At 44.2% G+C, this 25,342-nt stretch overlaps 1 protein-coding gene across 5 annotated transcripts in view; it reads right to left on the reverse strand.

Moving 5' to 3' along the window:
• raraa (retinoic acid receptor, alpha a) overlaps positions 1 to 25,342 on the reverse strand; it is a 148,870-nt gene that overhangs the window by 102,645 nt on the left and 20,883 nt on the right. For 2 of the 5 annotated variants that reach the window (XM_080873918.1, XM_080873919.1), the window contains one exon: positions 1,447 to 1,568. The exons of 2 other annotated variants lie outside the window; for them this stretch is intronic. The gene's annotated coding sequence lies outside the window, so the exon portion shown is untranslated. The remainder of the gene's footprint in view (positions 1 to 1,446; positions 1,569 to 25,342) is intronic. One more of the 5 variants, XM_080873921.1, reaches the window with a different exon arrangement.

Genomic DNA, 25,342 nt, shown 5'->3' on the forward strand with positions numbered 1-25,342 from the left:
CATTAATAGGAACATTTCATTCAACCTCAAGAGCTGAATCATACGAGACTACGATATAGACTCCGTAGCTGAGCCACGCGTGCAGTTAATAACCTTGTGGTCATGTCTCGGTGTTTTATGCAGGGCCAGGCATTATAAAAACAAATAAAACCCTGAGACTTCTTCCTCCTTCAGGGAAAAGATGTTTCCCCCTTAAGTTTCTCTTCTTCTTCATACATTCACTCACGTTCAATCCGACAGTTTCAGCAATCTGCACCCAGGAATCCTGTTGACATATCTGAGTCCTTATATTAAAGGCTGTGATTACTGTTCTTTATATTAAGGCAGTAATAATATTCACTCTGATCCATCCAAAACCTGAGGTGAAGAAATATTTGAAAATCTAAATAAAATATCAGCAGATCGAAGCACAGAACATTACATTTCTGATTTAGATTTAGCTAGGCTGTTTAGGTCACCAAGTCTCAAGGGTAACCATGTGCTACAGGTTCAAAACTAGCATGCTTGTCACAGCTTTTCCTTTCTGTAAAAGCTGTAACAGACACGAAGCCGATGCGCCGAGATGCTGTCAGATGAATGAAAAGGAGCGCGTGTCTGAAAGGAGCTTATGAAATCATAAACTGCAGCCCTAAAAATAACTACTCACTTCTGTGAGCAAAAGCTATAGTTTCTTATTATGATGGGAGTATGCAGCTCTCGTTAATCAAACAAATGGAGAAAAGAGCAAGGTACTATTTTTAAGGGAAAAAAAAGGGGGGGAAATTCCTGCCTTTTCCCAACTCGACACAAATTGAGACAAAGAGCAGAAACCCCTTTGTACTGCACACTTACAACAGATTAACTAAGAACAAATACACCACTTACATATATTAAGGTTAGCAAAAAATACACAATGCCATGAATGCAATGAAACCTCACATAAAATTTACAATTCAGTCACACACACACACACACACACACACACACACACACACACACACACACACACACACACACACACACACACACGAGTGAAAGTAAAGCAACTACAAACAGTGTGGTTGTACAGAGCGTGTCCACTGTCAACACATACTGACACAGTAACCAGTACAGGGAAAACCACACATGTACATACTGAGCCAGCTGTGGTCTCAGACAAAGCCTATAAATAGAAGGAAAACAAACAGCTGTTTTGTCTGAAAGTTAAATTAGCATATCACCTAGAGTATTCAAAGATATATGGGCTGGCGGTGGCAAAGAGTCCCCGTTCCAAAACACTCTGGCATGTCTGCGCTATTTAAGAGATGAGTGTGAATGTTTGATGTATTGCTGTTGATTCATTTGGCTTCGTTTCGATATATAAAACTTGGTGCATGACATTTACTGCTGTTGCAGGATATGTACATGATTTATCAAGTGAGCTCAGTTCAGGATCTACTGCTGTATATATAGCGAGAGTGCGTCTACCTCAGTTGGTTGCCAGAAACCCTGGGTGTTGCTGTTCAGACTGATTGAGTGGTGTGCTGTTCGGCCAACTGGGCTTCCGGTTGGTGGACTGCCTGCATCGATTGCTCGGAGAGGCCCTTCTTCTGGCGCACAGACAGAAAAATTGAAAAACAGAGGAGGAAAGGAGGAGAGTAGCAATGAGGAGAAAAAAAAAGTAAGAAAAGAGAGAGGGGGAGGGATGGTGAGAAGATGAGGGGAGGAAAAAAAGAGGAACATTAGCTTAAATGAAAGTTTATTAGGTGTATCAGTCAGTCAAGTCGATGGGGTGGGGTTTTTTTGCCTCAGGCTCTCCATCCTTCCTCTCTACCCCCCCTCCTTCTGCTTGCGTGTGTGTTTGCAAAGGAAGGGGTTTCGGGCCGGTGGGGGCAGCCATGACGGGAAAACATTAGGTTGTTGGCGAGTCGCCGGTACACCAGCCAGTAATTGGCTTGGGTAATGGTCATGTCCAGACAAATGGTGTAGGCCCTAACCGTGTTACGAGCAACCAACTGCTCCGCCTGTATTCACAGCATAACTCTGAGCACTGCTCGGATACCAAATGGCACCAGCGTGCGTATGCGTTTGTGTACAAGACTCACGAAACATGTGATTTACTGGAACAAAACATTATTAACCCCCCCCCCCCCCCCACTACACCCAGCCACACATGCACACACCACTCCCCAACTCAAAACCAGCGTGGCGTGCGCGTGTGATTCATGCCTCTCTTGCAGTCTGTGTGGGAAACTGTACCACGATAAGGAGGAAAAATATGGCAGCACAAGCGCCCGCTCACCTCGAGGGACAAACCGACATCTGCTGTGTCCTCCAAACAAGTGACGGATAGGATATAAGCAGGAAGAAAGAAGGAAAGAAGAGGGGGGTGAAAGAAGGTGGGGAGAGGATGACAAGAGAGAGGGAGTAAGAGGATAAGTTCCATTTTTCATCCGTCCCTCCCTCTGCTCTGCATCACTTCGCCTTCTGTCTGACGGCAAGCTGAGCCGCTAATGTCCATTGTGTCTGGATGGGCTATAAACGTGCGTGTGCGTGTGTCTGTGTGTGTGTCCGTCTGTTGATGTTATTTGAGTGAAAATGAAACATATATGCTCCCACAGAAGCTATCCAAGCTAAATGGCATGCATATATGGATAAAGCTGAGTATGTGCCTGTGTATGTGTGTGTGTGCGCGTGTATGTGTTATGGAAGCCCTTCAGCCATCCAGCTATCATCTCCTGCCAGACAGGCCCCACCAAGCCGACCCAGCTGGATAATGAGATCCATTATGATTTACGTGCCAAGAGGACAGCCAGACAGAACAAAGACATGTACACACACACACACACACACACACACACACACACACACACACACGGGGGGAGTTTGGTGTAGTTGTCAGTGTGTGTATGAATGTGGGCTCTCTATCTTATACTGTATGTGCTGATGTGTGCTGCCACTGTTTCATATTTCAGTTTCTTCTCTGTGTGTTAGTTGCCTGAAGGGCATCCTGCAGTGGGTCCTCTTTCAGTCTGCAACTAGAGAACACTTCTTTCTCATTCTCCCTCTCACACACACTTTCCTCATCTACCTCTCACCTGAAGAAGCAAACTAAGTTGAAGATAGAAATAGATTAAGGTTGCTGTGCGAACTCTCTTTTAGTTTCTCACTTTCTCCTTTCTCTCTCTCTCTCACACACACACACACACACACACACACACACACACACACACACACACACACACACACACACACACACACACACACACACACACACACACACACACACACACACACACACACACACACACACACACACACACACACACACACACGGGATTTGCTCCAAAACATTTGTGAATGTGTGTCTCCATGCAAGTGTGTGCTGGGATTTGTTAGTGGAGAGCTTGGAGAAGCTGTCAAACACATTCTGGAAAAAGGAGTAGACCAGTGCTTCATTTCTCTCTTCTGGAACGAGGGGTGTGCTCAGCTGAGAGGAGGAGGAGGAGATTTCTTCAGGGTAAGCAAGACAGAAAGTGTAAGAGGATAAGTTCCAGGTTTAATTTCTTAATCATGACTGACTGTATTCTCGAGGCTGGTGCATTTATGGTTGCATGCCATGAACTACTCTGTCACACTGACTCTTATATTGGTAAAAAATTGTCAGCTGTCTTCATGCAATCAACTCCTAAATGTACAGACAGTCAATTCGGGCAATGCACATTTATGAAACTGAAAAATCTTTACATTTTTTTTTATTTGCCCCCCCCCCCTTTCCATTGTAAATGCTCTCTCTCTTACTCAGACAGACTGGCCCTGCCTTCTGTGTCTGAACACAGGGTACAGAAAACAATGGTGGGATTCTCTGTTGTTCTTTTCCATGAAGTATTCAAGGGATGCCAGCTCAATTAGAGGCCTAAATGCCAAGATCCAGACTGGGGAGAGATGAGTGGAGATTAAAAGATGAACAGAAAGAGGGGCAACGAGGGCAACAGCAGAGGAGGATGAGCGAACAGGCCATAAAGAAAAAAAATGGAGGAAAAAGGGATGACACTGAGATTTCTTTAAAAAACAAACACACAAACAGATGTATTAAGAGGAAAAAATGGTTTGAGGTGGAAAAACATCAACGCTGGGAATGTAGAGCTGAAGACTCAGCAGAAGAAAAGATAAAAGACAAACATGCATAAACAGTGAGATTAATACCCTCTACAGACACTGGCAGGACTATCATCACCTCCACAATCTGCTTTGTACACACACACACACACACACACACACACACACACACACACACACACACACACAAAGACGATCCTCAGTGGTATGCGTTTCCATCATCAAATGTGATCAGAGCTACTGTCCGCAAGCCAACATTCACTCAACTGTGATAACCCCTGCGGGAAGGCGCACAAAAAGCGCACCACACACACACACACAGCGACGGTTTCTTACAAGTGAAAACCGAATCTTGGGAAAGGTCTGACATGTCTGGTTAAATTAAAAGGTCAAATAAATTAAATACGCATCAAAAGGAACAAGGCTTCAGATGAATGGTGCAGCAGCCCGGAGGTACAGCCCTCTTCATAGTTTTGGCTGCCATTTCTGTGGGTAATAATAACACAGTAGTCACACAATTTATTGCTGAGAGCTAAGAATATGGTCACATGATTAAAAAAAAAAACAACAACAACAACAAAAAAACAACAACAACAAACAAAAAGTCAGCAAAAACAAGAAACACAGGCAGACTGTTTTAGAACACACCTCCAGGTAAGCCAGATAAACTCAGGGATGTGATGATAGCTGGCCACAGCAAGAAAATTTTTATTAAACCTTGTAAGGTCTAAGTCATCACTAATGATCATAAACAATAGGGGTGGGGGAAAAAATCGATACCGTGTAGTATTGTGATATTTTGTTTGCTAATAATGTATCGACAGCAGAAATCGATATTTTGTTACAAACAATTTTTTCGTGGACTGGAACATGCTCTGACTTCAGAGCACGTTGATCCCTTTTTCTGAGCAAGAACCCTGACATTCCTTCACTGTCCAAATGTGTTTAACTTTTTTTTTTGGCAGCAATAAACATGACAGTTTACTTATTTTAATTTAAGACATGTTTTATTTTAATTAAGTTTAAAACTTTTTTTATTTAATGTAAAATTATATTTTGTTTTAATTTACTTTCAAATTCTTCAGTTGCTGAATGGGCTGCATAGTTTTCATAAATTGCATGGTTCAGAATAGCTATAATTGTACCAGATGGTTGCATTCAGTTAAGTTGGACTAGACTGTAATACAAACCGTTCAGTTTGTCAACAATAAAACTGACTGAAATGAGAGAAAGACTGAGTGTGAGACTTTGATATTAGATAAAATTAATATTGATAAAGTTTACCTTTATGTACAGAATTTGAATATCGCAAAATATTTTTAAAAATTGCAATAATATCGTATCGTGCGTTAAGTATTGTGATATTATCATATCGTGAGTTGTATGGTGATTCCCACCTCTAATAAACAACCCAACAACACAAGGAAAATTTGTGATCATCTATCTGAGGCTAGCTTAAATAGAAGAAGGCTATTCTGAAGGCTTATTTGTTATAGTGATGCACTGTGACAAAGTCCAATGAATGCCATTCGTTGTAGCTGTAGCATGGGTGGGCCATGCGACAGCTAAATCTTGCCATGCAAAGAATATCGCCATTCTCTGTGGATTTCCAGACATTTTTGAGGTTGCAATAAAATTCCCATCAGTGCAGAAAAAAAGCGTTAATCTTCCGTATGGTTAGCCACTTGCGCAACTATTCTGACTTCTAAGTTGGTATGCGTGTAGTCTGTGTGGGAGCTGAACCCACAACCCCATTGTTGTGGCGTGTCCCACGCTCCAACCGAGTCGACAATCGGTACCAAGATCAAAACGTAAAACACATGCTGCCACCAAAATAATTCCCTCTAATTGCGCACCAACAAAACAACATTGTGTCTCAGATCTCGCTCTGACAAAAACCTAATGTCAATATTTCTCCAGTAAACCAAACTCAGGCGAGATTCCCCCCCTTCCTGCATCTCAATCCGCCTTAACAAAACAGCTCTTCGCTCACAGCAGTGCCAAGCCTAATCACATTCCCTCAGCACCAGGTGGTTCTCATTGACTGAGGCCCAGCTCCTCCACTCTGCAGGATGCTCCGCCAGAGGAAATTGGCTCGTCTACGAGCATTTATTGCTGGTGAGCTCGATCGAACGGAGTTGTGCGGGCCCTCCAATGCTGTCGCTGGACTTCGGCCTCTTTGAGGAGCCTACTTCACCAAAACAGCTGTTCAGCACACGCGGCCCTATCCAAAGACACAATTAGAAACACCCTTTTCCTATTACTCCCTGCCATTAAACGCCATTGAGTGGAATTAGTGGCAGTCTATGGAATAAGTGGATTCTAATTCATGCCCCTCTTTACATGGGCCACAGCTGCTACCGTGGCTTTCCTCTGCTAATGAAGAGGATAAAAGAGAAGTCTTAATCAAACTGAGCATCTCATCTGTGGTAATAAAGAGCACAAAAGAGGCCTTGGAGTGGCTCACTAGTGGTGCTTGTGTACACATAATCATGTGCGTATGGAAGGAAAAGGAACTTTATATACATCCCTTAGAATATACTGAATTCAGCGTTCTGTGTGGTGATAGTTAAACAAAACAAAGCAAAAGTAATAAACACATAAATGAGGGAATGCATGAAATAATGTTTCTCTTGGTCTTGTTTTCTAATTGCTTAGCCTTGCCCTACAGGGATCAATGACCCACTATGGACCAATGCTTCTCTGCTGTCTTTTATCCCTCCCAGGCTCCCTCTTGTCTTGGACCAAAGTGCTAACCAGCAGGGTCTGATTAGATTTAAATGTCAAGAGAGATAGGACAATACAGTTATCTTCCCAAATTATGGCCCATTAAAGGGCCTATGCAGTGTGCCTCCCTCCTCTACTAACTAATCACCAACCAGATTCATCATCTCGCAGACTGGGGCATAATTTGGGGGGCTGCGGTTTCCCCTGCTTCTCCATTTCTGTGTGTGTGTATCGCACCATGTGCAAGGGCATGCAGGAGTCTCTGTAATGCATGATCAGTGTGTGTGCACGCTGTATGTGTGTTGCTCCAGAGGGAGCAGGTTCGGCGCCCCAGGCCAGTGCCCCATTAAAGGAAAGAAAGACAGAAGCAGTGTGTATAAGGGAGAGACACAGAGGAGAGGAGGAGAAGGAGGAGAGCACCTCCTCATTTAGACAGCAGGAGTGGCAGGCTGTGTTCCACCTGCAGCCAACAGACAGACAGAGGGAAAAGGCTGGGATGCCTCCCATCTGCCTCCTTATAATTCACCTGCTGTCCTCAGGGTGTCATAAGAAGCCGGGTGCCAAAAACGGAGTCTCCCTTCTAAGCCCTGTTATTAATTTTACACTTTTCCCTCTTATGTCATGTTCCTTCACACACTTCTTCTCTCCTTTCTTCATATGCTTTTGTTGTCCTTGTCCTTTATATTCATCTTTCCTCTTCACTCTGCTTGTTCCTCCATAAGGAACCCCATCACTGATCTACCATACATCGCAGCTTTCATCCTACCATCACAGAGGTGGAGATGATAGCGGTGGTGGTTCAAAGTCCTATGGGAGAAGGAAGAAAGTGGAAATGCAGGGCTCATATCTCAAGGTGGTTTCCTCCATATTCTCGCCTCTTTTCACCTCTTTCCGCATTTCCATTACATGCCTTGCCCATCTTTCAGTATGCAGCCTCTATTCATCTTCTCCACGTGGGATCCTCTCTCCTCCTGTGGCCCCTTCTTTCTTTCATAAGAGCTTTTGTCTGTCCTTTAATATCTCCTTCCTCTCCATCTCCCTTTTGTCTATCACGACGCACTCATACAAGGCTCTATCTTCAAACTTCTGCTGGCAATTTATGCACAGGAGCCTGGCTGCTGTGCATTAGGGCCCATGACATAAGGCAACACATTATGGATTGCACTATAAATAGCTACTGTGTACACGTCCTGTAAAAGCTTTTCATTACATGGAGACATTGAACAATCAATATAAGCCCTCTACTGAATCTAATTACCAAAAATGACAATAGCTAGAAAATATATACTTATTTTCAAGATGATCAGTGAAGGAGAACAATGTTTCCACCAAAGAGCCTTCAAGAGGCCTCTTAGTCAAGTATCAGGCCCATTAAAAGCTCAAGGCAATACGGAGATGAATGTGGGAAAGATAAGAACTTCTTTTTTTTCTTTTTTTTTAATGGAAGACTAAATGATGAGCAGCAGCTGCAGAGTGGTTTTAAAAATATACTTTCTCAGTAATGTGTATCCACAAAGGTACACCATTCAGTTCTGGGTGATTTTAGTTCATACTCCCACAAATCTATATATGATGCATCTATTATGTTGCTACTGGAGCCCAGACGAAGCTCCATGGGTGCCAGTGGTCTGAGCCAAGCACACAGCAGACCTTCCTATGAGGTGCAGCTTTAGGTAGAGTGCAGAGAAAGCCAAGAAAGAAAAGAGGAGTGAATAGGAAGGAAGGAAGGAGAAAGAGAGAGAATGGGAGGAGCCCCGGGTGTCATTTCTCTCTCTGTCAGCTCCCAGCTCTCCCGTCCTCCCTCCCTCCACCATCACCCCCTGAGATGTGGATGCTTCGCGGGGACAATTACCGACTGACACTTCATCATGGGCCGCGTGACAGCCGCTGACGGCCCTCGTCCAAACAAATGATGCTGAGGTCGAGGTTGCAGGCCTGCCTCCGAGTCTGCCTGCCTGTAGCCCTGCTGTATGGCCCTGCACTGCATTAGCAAGCACCCCCCCTCCCGTGCGCGCGCGCGCGCGCACACACACACACACACACACACACACACACACACACACACACACACACACACACACACACACACACACACACACACACACAGACAGAGGGGAAAAAAGCTACATTAAAAGAGACTCCTCTAAACCAACCACCTTCTTCCTTTAAGAAAAACACATTTATCAGCAGCGGGGGATGGTGTGTGAGGGGAGGGGTGGAGGGGGTTTCAATAGAAGGATGGAGGGAGGGTGGGGGCGCTACAGTACTGTCAAACCCCATTCCCCTTAGGTAAAGAGAGAGCTCTTCATCTTTGTGAGGCAACTAGGACTCACACACACACACACACACACACACACACACACACACACACACACACACACACACACACACACACACACACACACACACACACACACACACACACACACACACAAATACTCCCCAACCTGCCACATACGGCTTATCAGATAATGGGGTTAAAAATCAACTTAAAAAGCCAACAAGGCAAAAAGGCAAGCAATCACCACAGTGACACTGGCGTGCATCAATTAACCCTGTGTCTTTGTGGAGCACAGATAACACCGCCCTCCCTTCACGAGCTAAACTCACAATCAAATCGCTCCCTTGACTCGGGGTTGAGTGCAGCTAAGTTTAGATTCATGAAGTAGGTCATTTGCTAATAGTTAAAAAAAAAAAAAAAAAGGGGGGGGGGGGGGCAGTGTATAGTTTTAAGAGAAAAAAAGAGAAAAAGGAAAGAAGGCATGTGGTGGACCTGCTGCTAGCAGTCCCTTAGCTGTGAGTGTGAACCTGCAGATTAATAAATGTTGCCTGTGATCTCGGCCCAGGGAGGCAGATGAACAACAATCGAGAAAGACATCAAACGCTCGACTAACACTGAAACAACACTTGACAAAAAAAAAAAAAAAAGAAAAAACAGAAAGCCCGCCGGTCTCTGAAAACATTCACCCGACTAGATGTAGGATGGAGAGGAGGAGAGAGAAACTGAGATGCAGAAGAAAGAGCATAAACAATGAAACATTTATCAAAGCGAGCAGCGGAGCATCTTCTGCACGGCAGGGGCAGCCTGCTAATGCAGGTGGCTTTGCTGTTTTTGGTATCCTGAGATGACATTGGCAGGAGGTGGTGAGCAGTTATGCCTCAGGTTTGACAAAAACCTTAAAAAACAACCCTCTTTTTTTTCTAAATTTTGAACTATACTTTGTGCATGTCCTCTGGTCTCCTGAAGGAAAGCACATTTTTACTCTTTGTGGCTTTCTCTCTGTTTATTATCAAATTCTTTTCATTCATGCTCTGAATGTTTTCCCTGTTGGTCACTGCTCTTTATAAATGTGCTTGGCATCGCTTGCATCTTCAAACTCCTGCACAAGATAAATAAAAGAGCAGGCAATGGAGGGGGGGAAAAAAATCCAGACCTATTTGTCATGTTGGAAAGGCCCTTGAGAACACTTTCAATCTTTCCATCAATAGTCGGCGTGTAGGCCTGTATGTGCCATCATTAAAAAGTAGATGCTTCTCTGTTTATTTATCATACGGACGCATGGCTGACAGCTTCCTGTAAACAAGTCATATGTTTATATGTGTGCACGAGTGTGTATGTACAGTCACTGTAGCTTTCTCTCTGTCCTTTATCTGCAAAAAATGGATGGCTGCTGCTCACTAATGTGTGTGTGTGTGTGTGTGTGTGTGTGTGTGTGTGTTGGGGGGGGGGGATGGAGTTGGCCAGAGTGCTTTCTGATAATGACTGCTACAGAGCTCATCACTGTGTACCAGGGGAAAATGCTATTTCCTCACTGACCGGTGGTTAAAGAACTCAAATCACTTCAATGGGAACAAATGAGGTGGTGTTTGATGCTTAACAGCCTCAGAGATAAACGTACAAATGGCGAATGAATCATTCGCCTGATGTAACAGAACTGTCGATGGATCGCTCAGGTAGTGAGAAATAAGGAATGGCTTTTTCCCTTTAATGCTTTGGACACTTTTGCCACTTGCTGGCCTTGCTTTTTAGCAGGTGTGGCAAGAATCAACTGAACATTACGCGCAGCATAAAGAAGCTACCATATGTCTCAGGAACATCACTAGTTTAGACTACCGTGTTTAATGGTTAAAAGCTGAAAACGAACATGTAAACTGCATATTTTTTAAAGCAAAAAGAAAGTGTTGTTCATTGACTGTCCATCATCAACTGAAGTCACTCCATTCTCAGAAAAGGTCAAACTAAACAGCTCTTGGATAAAAAACAGGATGTTGTCAGGCTGTCAGTCAACGCTTCAAACATGAAGGAAGAAATTATATCCGGGTGATTATCAAAAGCAATGTAATAACAATATCCCCTGTTGCTAGGCATCAATCCTTTAATACAAAGAAATGTGCAAAGTGTGTATTTAAATATAGCCACAGAAAAGGAAATGGTTACAATGAGACATTTTGAGGATTCTTTAGCAGGTGAGCGTCTTTGCATGCTTGTGTGTATCTAGGCTGATGGGTCTACAGAGAAAGACAAATGGCTACAGCAGGGGGCCGTGCTTGACATTTAGGTTTCATGTGGTAATGGACGTTGACCTGCTGGGGTCAGGCCTGCCAGCAAGGCAGCACAGAGGCCCATTCCTGCATCCCTGTAACTAGATACTAGCAAAACAGTGGTGGACACACACACACACACATATATATATATAATCATTCACTCAGTAGAGGAAGAGGACATCCCAGAAGGTTGGACCACATAGGTGGGATGTCATTAGACAGAAGAGACAGATGTGTTTGGTATGTGGTTTTAAGTCTCAGGAGCAGCATGTGCCGACCAAATAGAAAGGTGACGTGTAGGTGTGTGTGTGTGTGTGTGTGTGTGTGTGTATTTATTTTGTATACATTTCCTATTTTCTATATCTGTATAATGCACGTCTGTTTCGCCTGCTAAAGCAAAAAGCAGCTTCTCTATCGTTCCAGCAAGGCACAGCAGTGGTAGCTGCTGTTGTTAGGAGAATGCCCTGTGTTCACCCACAACTCGGCAACAGGAGGCTACTTTATATACTGTTTGTGACAGCTTTGTGGTAATAATGGAGCCCAGGCCCCCGCTAGTACAAGTGGCATGCTCAGTCAAGTGAGACTTTGCCTAAGAGAACACACATACACACAACAGGCAGCCTCCTTCATGCCTAATGAGACCACTGGGAGAGTGGAGAGCAGGAGGCAGGGAGAGTGAAATGAGTAGAGGGAAGAGAGTGAGGATGGGAAATAAAGGGTGAGCGAGGGAAGAGGAGTGGAACAACAATGGCAAGAAGGGAGTGAGAAAAAGAGACAGAGAGAGTGAGAGCAACCAACTGATTTTCCAGGTTCGGGATCATAGAAAGGAGAAGAAGGGAAGAGGTGATGACCTGGATTGCTGCCAAAGAAGAAAGAGGAAGATGGAGGGGGAGAGCAAGGGGCGTGAGGAAAAAAGAGGAACGAGGGTGTGAGAGAGAAAAGAGATCGGGGGGAGGGGGAGTTGAGGTGAACCTCTAGGCTTAGCGGCGGGTGGTTATGCAATGTACACAACGCAGGAGTGCAGGGGGAGATCAAAGACATGGGGTGCATACATAACCAAATTTAACACCATAGTGCAGCAAGTGATGATGAGCAGGAAGGGGGGGGGGGGGGGGGGGGGGGGTGCGAAAAACTCACTAAAATATAAAAAGAACAGGCACTCCCTGGGGATAGAGCTAGGGAGAAAGAGTACATTTGGTACAGGGTACACATTGTCTTAGTACAGTAACAGAAAAGGTAATGACAGAGGGAAAAAATCCAAAAAGATGGGAGGGGGGAAAAGAAAAGAAAAATAAAAACAAAACAAAACAAAACAAAAAAACCCCCCCAAAAAACCCACATACACACACACGGCCGTGCTTCCCTAACTTTGCCTCTAGCACTACAGCATCATCTGCTCATCCGGGCAGGTGCACATTGCAGGGTGTGTGTGGCTGTGTTGGGGAAGGGTGTAAGTGAGTAAATAACTTGCAGTCCAAAATGGGAAACGGCTTGAATGTCCAGTGACAAGAAATCTGGACAGACAGCCACAGCTGAGCCTTTTGGTTTTGCTTCCAGAGAAAGCAGAGGATAAATTATTAACAGACGCTCAGTCTAATAAAGTGAAGATGGGCCACTTGGCTTCAGATTCCCTACAACAGGTGAACGCGCTGATTCGAACCCCTCAGCAGGTTTCAGTCTCAACAGATGGCATTTTACCTGGACCACTTTAATAAACTCTGCTTTATTTCTGTAAAAAAAAAAAAAAAAAAATGGATGTGGGGTGGCTTTTAGGTCGCCACTCATGAATTTAGTTCTTTTTATCAGGAAAAAATCTTAAGCTTCTAAGTATGGATGAACAGAGTTTCAATTCACCTAGTTTAAAAGTTTAAAAATACATTTCTACTGCAGGACTGCCAGAGACACCCACGAAAGTGAAGTCACTTTCTTGTGGAAAAGGAACACGCTGCCTCAGTCCCTGTGTTTATTGTGAAAAGTTCAAAATGGATTTTCTCATCAGCCTTCTGAAAACACGCCAGTTTATTTATTTATCATGTTCTCCACTTCCCATACCATACAAGCCTCCAACGGGATGTAAATATTGCATTTGCCAACTGCCCCAATATTCAACATGCTCATCTCATCTGTGACAAAAATCTTCTGGTTCTATAGAACAAATCTGCTTGAACAGCCTGTCACCACTTCCGGCGGTCCACATGCCACGGCTAATCCCTCTGAGACCCACAGGAAGGCTTTGGGATCATTCTGTATGAGAGCTGGAAAAGACAGGAAGCTGGCATGCGTACATCGTCTGGGTGAAAAGCAGTGGAGGAGGGCTACACGCTCATTGGGAGAGCTTCACCTTTCCTCTACATAAGGTATACACAGTTTGACAAAGAGCTGCTGGTGTTGCTGTTGGATAGCGACCTTGCTGACCAGCTAAGCTATTCTTACATGTGTTTGACGCATAGCCAACGGTTATTAAACCTTTGCTTTTTTCCAACATACTGCTGGTTGGTGACATTTAGAGAAAACAAGGGGGAATTTCCACAAGTTCAAATCTGATTATTCTATTAATGCTTAAATTGTGAGTCAGCTGAATCACTGTGCCTAATATCAGCCCGTGGCCAATTTATAATAAGGCTTGTTGATTAATACAAATTTATTTTCAATTATGTTTTGGTTTCCAGTCATTATGAATGCAGACTCTCGCCAAGACAGGATGATAACTTACCACAGTTCTTCGATTGGTTTCTGAGTAAAACCTCCCTGCCTTTTTGGAGCACATGCTGTTCTGTGCAATTCTCAGAAGCAAAGCAGAATTCAGCATCAACACAACCTATAGAGCCACAAAAGCCATAATAGCCGCAAATACAACTAATATATATATATATATATATATATATATATATATATATATATATATATATATATATATATATATATATATATATATATATATATATATATATATATATGAAGATTAAAGAAACAATAGCGCGGAATGCTTTGTCTTTATTGGCTTACAGTGTATAAAAAGGGTCTGAATATAAATGGAGTAGAATTGCTCAGTGTGTCAGTACCATATAGTATAACTGAACACATAAGAGTTATTAGCCAATATACCTACTAGGTAATAATTCCAGTGAAAACATGTTTAACTTTGGCAGCAGGCGCAGCCAATTAGACCATACCAATGCGGCACAAACACCGAGTGTCAGGCCCTGCCATTACGAAGACAACTAACGATAAAAACCTCAGCGCAGTCACAGGGATAATATGCTCAGTTATCATTCAATAAGGCAATTCTCATCTATAAGACTGTCACGGGCACAGCACTCATTCCCGAGGAGCCTGCAGGCAAGAAACAATACTCAGGTGTTGAAATGACTCTTTGCTACATTAAGATCAGTAAATACGTGCACTTTCCCACCAGGGGAGGTAGACCTTAGCAGGATAAGTATATACTTTAATGAACACACACAGAGGCCAGCGTAGTGCGACTAAATCTTAGTTACCGACAGGCAGTGTAAAAGGCAACACCCAGAACATGTCCGCCCGGGACTGTATATATTAAACACAACTCCTTCATCTCGATAAATCTGGAGTGTGCAGGAAAGGCCTACATCACTGTATACAATACATCAGTGAGTGCTGTCGTTAAAGTCTTCGGTCCCTCCTATTCTCTCGCTCACTCCTCGGGGGTTTCCAGTGGCTGTCAGGAGCACACGTGTTTTGGTTTACCTAGAGCGAAGCCCTATCTGAGGCCATGCTGAGAGCAGACTATGGGCTTTGTCTGTGGCACCATTAATCAACTGTCCTTTAACAAAAACAGAAGACCAGATGAGAGACAAAGGGAAGAGACGTGGGGGGAAAAAAGGCAGAGAGGGTTAAAAAACAAGGGAGAGAGGAGAGAGAGAGAAAAAGGTGTGTGTGTGTGTGTGTGTGTGTGTGTGTGTGTGTGTGTGTGTGTGTGTGTGTGTGTGTGTGGTGGGGGGGGAGTGCTTGACCCAGATCCAGGACTTCAATCAATCAAGTAGCAACAATAACAAGCAAAGTTTTCATGTGGCTTGACTGATTAATCAGGGTTTTCTTAAAAAAAGAAAGAAAGAAAGAAAAACATGCGAGTCATTTTTATCTCTTTCTTTTTTCAAGACTGCAGAGTTACTAAGTGCGTCTTTTTATGCCGGCTGCTTAGGTCTTCATGCTGCAAGGTTTTGGACATGGAGCCCTGAATCGTTCACGATTTAATGACAGCGAGGCCTTCACTCCATGCTACAGCGGAGCGATTTTACTGAAGGTCTCCAGCCACATTAACAGAGCCCAGGAAGGCTTGACAGAAAGACTGGACGGACACTCACAGCCCTACGCACTCCAGACATATGAAGGCAGGGCTTCTTTTCTAGTAAACAAACACGCACTGTTTTACACACATGCACACACAGTATAGACGCACAGTGTGTCACGGCAACAGGCTGTGTAGCAGCCCTCTGAGACCCTGCGAGGTGCCGATCGATGTGGATTGAGTGCAGACAAGGAGGCATTGGGATCGATAAAGGGCCGTTACAGAGATGTGCCTAGTGGGACATAAGAGAGTGCAACGGGGGAGAAGATACATCTGAGGGTCTTGATGCTGTCTTTTTCACCTCATCGGTGTGAGAATGTACTTACTCCCCGTGAGTACTGGGACATACGCACACACAACAGAAGAGCTTTACATACTATACATGTGCATGCACACCCAAACTATTCCAAGAGACCTTTTCTTAATCTCCAAGTTTCACTGTTCTCATATAGTCTTCCTGTGAGGGAGGAGGGGGAACTTTAACTCACTTTTGGTGTCATCTTCTCATTAAACATAACATAAGAATAACTTGATGGCGGCGCGTGAACAACGCGAGGCTCAGTGTCTCTCCAGAATCTGCTATTTAGCGGTTTTTTATCTACTTTTAACCGGATTATTCGTCCAGAATTGCTGTGCGTTCCTGACCTACAGCAGACAAGAGCTTCTGGACATCTGGACTCATAACTCCAACAGTTTTATCGCCGATCTCCGACTCATCCCAGAGATCTCCAGAACACCGGAGGCTGCCCACTCTACCCGGCCGGGCGGAAGTGCACGCAGACGGCGCCGAGATCGTAAACAAAGGCGAGGTAGGCGCGGAGGGCTACGGGCTAAGCTAAAGCTAACACCACACCGGCTGCCTTTACCCAGTATTTTCCTCGCCAATGTCCGTTCTCTGGCAAACAAAATGGATGAGATACGGCTCTCCATCACTAACAACAGACGGATTATGGACTCAAATGTCATGTTTTTCACCGAAACATGGTTGAACAACAGCTGCCCGGACAATGCTATCGAGTTAGCAGGACGCCACACACACCGAGCCGACAGGCTAGCAGATGACTCCGGCAAGACCAGAGGTGGAGGTTTGTGCATTTATATTAACAATGCTTGGTGCATGAACTCCACTACTACTGAGAGTCACTGCTCACCTAATGCGGAGTTTTTAATGGTCAAATGCAGACCTTATTATCTCCCCAGAGAATTCACTTCGATCATACTCACTGCCGTGTATATACCCCCCGACGCTAATGCTAGGTTGGCCATGAAAGAACTTTCTGCAGCCATTAACAAACACCAGAATAAACACCCCGAGGCTGCTTTTATTGTTGCTGACGACTTCAACCACACCAACTTAAAGACAGTCCTCCCCAGATTCCACCAACATGTCTCCTGCCACACCAGAGGAGACAGGACTTTAGACCATGTGTATTCCAACCTGGCTGGAGCCTACAAAGCCACACCCCTCCCCCACATTGGACAATCGGACCATCTCTCCCTGTTCCTTACACCTAGGTATTCACCACTCATCCAACGTGTGAAACCTGCTGTGAGGACAATTAAAGTGTGGCCAGAGGGGACAGACGCAGTGCTCCAGGACAGATTTAAAAACACAGACTGGAATATGTTCACCCACACAGACCTGGACCAGTACGCCTCATCTGTACTGGATTACATCTCCGAAACCACAGACAGTGTCACCACCCAGAAACGGATCACCATGTACCCCAACCAGAAGCCTTGGATGAACCGGGATGTTCGTCTCCTCCTGAAGGCCCGCAACACCGCCTTTAGGTCAGGAGATGCACACGCCTACAGTACAGCCAGGGCTAATCTAAAGAAGGGCATCAAAAAAGCCAAACACCATTACAAAAAGAAGGTAGAAGAACACTTCTCCAACTCCAACCCCCGACGCATGTGGCAAGGACTCCAGACCATTACAGACTACAGGACCACCAAACCCTCCCCCGCATCCTCTGATGTCTCCTTCCTCAACGAGCTCAACAACTTTTATGCTCGTTTTGAGCGAGGGAACCCCACAACCAAAGCAGACGTGACGCCAGACCACCAACCTCTGACTCTCTCCCCCACCGATGTAGGAGCGGTGCTGAGCAGGATCAATGTCCACAAGGCTGCAGGTCCCGATGGCATCCCCGGGCGTGTTCTCAGAGCGTGTTCTGAGGAGCTTGCAGGAGTGCTGACAGACATATTCAACCTCTCCTTGGCCCACGCTGTGGTACCGGCCTGCTTCAAATCCACCTCCATCGTCCCGATACCCAAAAACTCCAACTCATCTTGCCTCAATGACTACCGCCCAGTAGCACTCACCCCCATCATCACTAAGTGCTTAGAGCAGCTGGTCCTAGCACACTTCAAATCCTGTCTCCCCCCCACCCTGGACCCCCACCAATTCGCATACCGCCAGAACAGGAGCACAGAGGATGCAGTCTCCATCGCACTGCACTCTGTCCTCTCACACCTGGACAACAACAACACCTACGCCAGAATGCTGTTTATAGACTTCAGTTCAGCATTCAATACAATCCACCCCTCACAACTCATCAGGAAACTGACAGACCTGGGCATCAGTTCCCTCATCTGCAAATGGTTACTGGACTTCCTGACCAACCGCCCCCAACATGTCCGGCTGGATAACCGCTGCTCATCTACCATCACAATGAACACCGGTGTACCACAAGGCTGTGTGATGAGCCCTTTCCTCTACTCCCTCTTCACCCACGACTGCAGACCTGCTGATGGTTCCAACACCATCATTAAGTTTGCAGATGACACCACGGTGATTGGCCTCATCAGTGACAACGATGAGGCCGCCTACAGGGAGGAGGTGGATCGTCTGGCTGAGTGGTGCGACACAAACAACCTGCTGCTTAACACCGAGAAGACCAAGGAGCTCATCGTGGACTACAGGAGGAATGCTGACCCACATCCACCCATCCACATTAACGGGACGGCTGTGGAGCGTGTGAGCAGCTTCAAGTTCCTGGGAGTCCACATCTCCGAGGATCTCACCTGGACGGCCAACTGCTCCAAGCTGGTCAAGAAGGCTCACCAGCGCCTCTTCTTCTTGAGGACTCTGAGGAAGAACCACCTGTCCTCAGACATCCTGGCGAACTTCTATCGTTGCACCATCGAGAGCATCCTGACCAACTGTATAACAGTCTGGTACGGGAACTGCTCTGCCTCGGACCGGAAGGCGTTGCAGAGGGTCGTGAAAACTGCCCAGCGCATCGCCGGAGCACCACTTCCTGCCATAAAAGACATCTACAGGAAGCGGTGTCTGAAAAGGGCTGGGAAAATCATCAGAGACCCCAGTCACCCATCACATGGACTCTTCACCCTCCTGCCCTCTGGGAGGCGCTACAGGAGCCTCCGGACTAAGACCACCAGGTACCGGAACAGCTTCTTCCCCACAGCTGTCAGACTCCTGAACTCTGCCTCCTGACGTCTGACCCACGTTAACTCATGGACTGAACATACACACACACACACACACACACACACAATGGACAACTGTACCCTCAAACACACAATAATAACATGGAGTGAACCACCACTCACAACCACTAGCACTTTATATAGCCTCTGTAGAAATTATCCACACCCTCACTTACCTTAACTGCACTACTGTATAGCCCTGTGTAAACAATCATTCTATACATACGATAATTTTTAACCCTACAACTGTTTACAACTTGCATAGTTCCCATTTCTGTATAGCTGTATATCTCAGATTCCTGTAAAGTTATTTATTTCATATTCTGTATAGTTTTTCATATTTATATCCTGTCCATATCCTGTACATAGCTTGTACTCACTACAGCCTGTACATACTTATAGTTATAGAATATTCACAACATACTTCATACCGTGTACATTATAACATAATAGACCCATTTCTGTAATATACTTACATATCTATATTATTGCTAATATATATTGTAATATATCTATATCACTAAGCACTTCTGGATGGATGCAAACTGCATTTCGTTGCCCTGTACCTGTGCATGTGCAATGACAATAAAGTTGAATTCTATTCTATTCCTCCACATTCCTTTAAACAGTCTCTCCCTGTGCAGTGCACTGTCACCAGTTCAGCCTGCACAGTGCTCTGTCAGTGGAACAGCTTGATCCTAAGACTTTCTGTCAGCCCCTCCTCGTCCTCCACTCCCCCCCCCAGCTCTGCTGTTTGCAGAGAGCACTGACTGTTCTATTCTCGCACATGAACGCGCGCGAGCAATAGGGGAAAACGACAGCATTGTTACTTCCACAAAATATGTGGCAGTGACATAATCGCCGACACTTCCTGTTTTTACATGTTCTTAAGAAGTCCACAATGATTTTGCATAAAGGTTTACTCTACCAGTCATTTCAGCTGTGCAACTGGCCCACCGCAATTGCACGCAGGTGAAATTACTCGTGGACAGGGTTGATATACATGCAGTACAAATTAAAAAAAAAAAAAATTAATGCTTAAGCCATTATTGCCACTCACTGAGCTGAAAATAACCACTGTGACCACAACTTTATACTCCCAAATAGTTTTAGATATAAGGTCTTTCCTGGCTCAGAGGGGCCCATCGGTGTTTGCTATGTACAGCTGAATGAGTGTGCATCTACATTTTTTTTTTTTTTTTTTTAAACTACACACTTGATTGTGACTTTTACTAAACAGATTTCACATAAGTCCTACAAATACACTACTGACTATGAACCATCAATGAGGTGACAACAAGAAACTTGGTAATTTTGCTTGTAAATACAGATGAAACAGAGCAGCAGAGCAGCCAACACTGAGTCAGTGCTGATTTCAATCAGACAGCTTCTTTGTTATAAAATCAGGACTGAAGAGAAGTAGTCTGAAAAAGGGTCTAAAAATATAAAGGCTGCTTTACATTAGCTTCAGTGGGCGACCTTTCATATCAGTCATATTACAACAAAAACAGGAAGGTATTGGAATGAAAACAGCTTTGTTTTCAGTTCAGCTGCATTACAATAGTGTTCTGTGAGCACAAACAGATGTGACTTCAGCTGTGACCTGTCAACCACATGTCATAGTCACACCTGACTTTCCCCTTCGATCGTCCCACCTTGTTGCATTTATTCTAGCGTCTGGATGAATACTTTGAAAAAATGCACACAATACTGACCAATATGTCCCGCTAATCAACATTTAAAACAAATACATAATGCAGTAATCAATGTTAATTGACTGGGTTCTATCATGTGTTAGTCTAAAGGTCTAATTAAAACATTACAAAAGAAACTAAGGTCATCATTCATCATTATAAAATCTTGTGCAATTGAGCTTGTCCTCTCAGAGCTTGGTGCTGAAAGAAAAAAAAAAAAAAATCACAGTTTTAACTTTGTACATGTGAGCTGCTGTTTATGAGCATTGCTGCTCATTGGTGTTTATGAGTAGAATAAATAATTATCTTTCACTCTCACTTGTCAGGCACAGAGTCACAAAAAATTTAAAAAAGCTCAGCCCTGGAAGTGGTTGGCACGCAAGCAAGACGCAGACAGACCGCAGACTGAGAGGTGTGCTTCCCTATATCAGTGAGACACTTCAAGCTAGCATGTCAACTTAATCACAATAGTTTCTTTTTGCTGACATCAAACTTGAGCAATGCAACTCTGAATTTTTCTAGACATAACCAGCCAGACTTAAGAGGTGAAAACACAAATGTCAGAGACAGACAATCAGCAGTCTTTAGCCTTACAGTTCCACAGCAACTCTACATGAAGTCCGACTGTGCCGATCTGTGACAACAGTGCACATTAATGGAGCATTTCCAGTAGTGAGATTGTGGCTGGAGCTACACCTGAGAAAAGACAACTTGGATAGTGTCCCAACTAGGGCTGGGCCATATTATACCGTTCACGGTAATACCGGTATAATGTTAGGCAACGATAGGAAAATGAAATATCGCGATAGAATGGGAGTAAAACGCGCATGCGCAGTGCCTTTGTTTTCATACGCACATGGCCGATTGTTGAGTGAAACAGATGAACCAGAATTGGTTTGTAAAAATGGTGCAACTTCCGTGATGTGGAACTGGTTTGGTGTTTGTCCGTCAGATACACAACAAAGCACATTTTTTTGCAGAACATGCAAGCGGCCGTTGTTATTGTCATATTTGTCGGACTAAGATGCTCTTAAATCTGGGAGTAATCTGGGTCCTAAACTCCGTATTCTTCAGGTCAAACAACACTGCAGCATCACTGAGAGTTAAAAACTGTCTAAATTCTTTCATCTTTAATAAAACGATCAGCATTGCTGCTTTACCAGGTGTAACTATAAAGTTTAACTTCCAGGCATCCATGAAAACAAAAGTTATTACATTTAACGGAGTTAGAAGTTAGCAAGAAGCTAGCGGAAGTTAGCTCGCTAGTTTCGCTAGTTACCTAAGCATGATATAGCATGTTCTGACGGAGAGATTTCTGAAAAAAATCAAACGTACAGCTCTGCTATCACTTCCAACATAAATGAAGACAGGAAACTAAACAGCAGTGACGTTTGTAGGGTTACTGAAGTTGGGCTAGCTGGTATATAATGATGTGCTACGTGATCGCTAGCGACACAGCTATGTTAGCATAACATAAACAGTGAAGCTGGAGGACGAACACTAACACTTTTCCACTTATAAAAGTTAACGCGAAGGTTCTTCATGGTTAGAGACAAATGCAATCGCATGGCAGGATACTGTAAACGGACCAAACTTCAGTCAGGAGAACAACTGAGATAATCCATCCACAATACGAGGTTAGTCATTAATATACTGCAACAACATGGGAATAGAGCAGCTGCCAGAGAATTCAACATTAATGAATCAATGGTATAGAAGTGGAGGAAGCAAGAAGAATGAGTTTAATAAAGTTTGATTTATCTGACTGCTTTGTTTCGCTTAATGTGCCTTATAATCCCGTGCACCTTATGGTCCGAAAAATACGTACTGCACACTGCAGTTTAATGTTGCAAAGCACCTCTTTTTAACTTCAGTGGATATTATACATGGTTATGCTCAGGATATGTCAGCCCATTTCTACTGGAAATGCCTTTTGGTTAAACTTTCAGCAAGGAATTTGCATTTGCACTGTTACATTTTTATAAAGCTTTAATGTACATAAAAACCAGCTTCTTGTTTAAGTGAAAATAAATGGAAGGTTGTCTTTTTGCGCTAGTAATGTTGTGGAGTTGTATTTTGTCTCGCATCAATTATATCGTCGGTTATATCGTTATCGCAAATTTTCAAATATATATCGTGATAAATATTTTTGGCCATATCGCCCTGCTCTAGTCCCAACTTGATTCTGCAGACACTGCCCCAAGATTATGTGAGAAAAGCTCTGGAGAGAACATAAGATTACCTCTTAGAATTCACTCTTTGTGTTTTGTTTTGTTTCTTTTCTTTTCATGACCAGAATGATAGTCTCGCTTAATCATCTCATTAAAGTTGTAAACGCTGACACATGTTTCAACATGAGGGAAAAGCCCGACTGTCCAGCTACGTACACACTCGCCTAGATATGCAGGGGAAATGTGATTTTCTTTTTGTGCCTGTGTGTGTGAAAGAGAGATCGACAGGAAAGAACTAGAGAATCTGTTTTTAAAAAAAACAAACCTGCAAACAAAAACCCTTTGTACTAGTGTTAAGGATACAGCCATCTAGTATATCCCATGCAGAATACATTGAACATATTTCATTTAATGCCCACCCCAAGACAGACAGAAAATCCAGCCTGTTGAAGTACTTTAGTGTGCCACTATTCCACATTATTACAGGTGCTAATCACATGTGAGAGCACACAGACGAGCTGCTGAAGCAGATGACTGAAACCACCGAGGCATTTAATCCTCCTAGTGAGAACTGAAGGAGGCGAAGGGTCTTCTCCTCCTACTCGCCTGCTCCAGGAGCACCGCCCTTAAAGGACGGTTGAAAATAGTGCATTTGGATGATGTTATGGAGAAGGACTATTAAAAGTCAGGCAAATGCCTTTACCAGTACTTCTGAAACTGCGCTGAGGTGCCATGTTGGCTCCTGCAAGTCTTGTCCAAAAACCTCCTCTGTGGTTGATCAAAAAGAATACTCAAGTGTACACACACACACACACACACACACACACACACACACACACACACACAGTTTCTGGCCTCAGCCAGAAGTCCCTGTTGGTTTGGAAGGCCACAGCGGGCTATAACAACTACAGCCTGGCCAGCCTGTTACTAGTGGCCCCTCTGTTTCAGCAATCTGGGTTCTCTTTGCCTTTGGACAGGGACCAGGTCAGGCTGCACATTACACTACTGTGTTTGAAGAGGGTGAGTGAAAAAGAAAGAGAAAACTGCAGACATCTGAGTTTTTTTCTGCACACAAATGCATAAATACAACATGTGCAACACAATGCATTTTTTGGTTGTGCAACTGTTTGGGTATACGTTATGACTACTTTAGCCATCGTGTCCCCTCTCTCTTTCATTCCAGATTGCAACAACTGCATTCGCTTCGATCTCCCCCAACCGCCATCGCTGCCATCATTACATCATCCTTGCTTTGGCTTTTTGCTCACTCAGCACAAATTCGGGGACCCCTGGCTACAGTTCCCCTCCCCTAAGCATGAAAGGTGTTTTTTTGGATCTGTCAGGGGTTTGTGCAGGAGGAGTAACACACACCGCTGTCAGTCTAGAACAACACAATGAAAACAGACTGCAAATACAGAGTGGCCCTGTGCCCTATGATGGAAAGCCAGCAGCACCTGTCCCTTTAAGATCTATTTCTCACAGCTTGTGGGTTCTGAGCTGAGCATGCTAGCCTGAGCTGGGTTGCGCTTTGCTGTGCATGTATGGTAATGGGGGGGGGGGGGGACCGCGCCGCCCAGCCTGCCAGCCCACCACAGGGAATTTGTTTATGTTTCCTTGCTGCCAAGTTCCTGTCAGGAGGCGCCCCAAAGAGGAACTGCAGACTACTCAGTACTGTTAGCTACGCCCTCTCGCATAGAATGACTGGGGGTTTCTGCATCCAGTATCGAGTAGTGATTTGTAGCAATACTCAAATCCAGGGAGGTCTCTTCATCAATTTTAGCGCTCACACACACTTCAAACACTCCATCTGTTGTTCCAAAAGCAGCTCTGAGAGCAACAAACTTCATAAAACATGTTCTAACAAAAGGCTTAATTTATGAGCCCCAAACAGATTAACACCAATTTTCGCAAAACACAGTGCATAAAACAGCACAAAGCATAGTTTCATTAAAGCAACACTTTATGAGTGGCACTTTGTTAGGCTCGTGGATAATGGGTATTGTAAAAACTGAGCACCACCACATAAAAACATAGTAAACAGGATTGGTAAACTCGTGGGCATTAATCCAAGCACTTGTGGGAAAAAGAGCTAAAACGAAATTACTCTCCCACTAATGCAAAAGAGCACTGCGACTTCCAACGACGCATGCACATTTTCCCAAATCATTACAAAAATATGATGTACCGCTTCCAGTGAATCAATAACTGCAACACTTTAGCACATTAATACAGAGCTTTAGAGTGACATAGCCAACGCACGAGCAGCCTAATTTGACCGGCGCGGTCAGCAAGTGTTGGAAACTTTCATTTAAGCACGGCAGATCTCACCAAGTTTGTTTCTGGATAAA

This window comes from Rhamphochromis sp. 'chilingali' (genome assembly GCF_963969265.1).
Source record: "Rhamphochromis sp. 'chilingali' genome assembly, chromosome: 22".
Taxonomy (NCBI): domain Eukaryota; kingdom Metazoa; phylum Chordata; class Actinopteri; order Cichliformes; family Cichlidae; genus Rhamphochromis; species Rhamphochromis sp. 'chilingali'.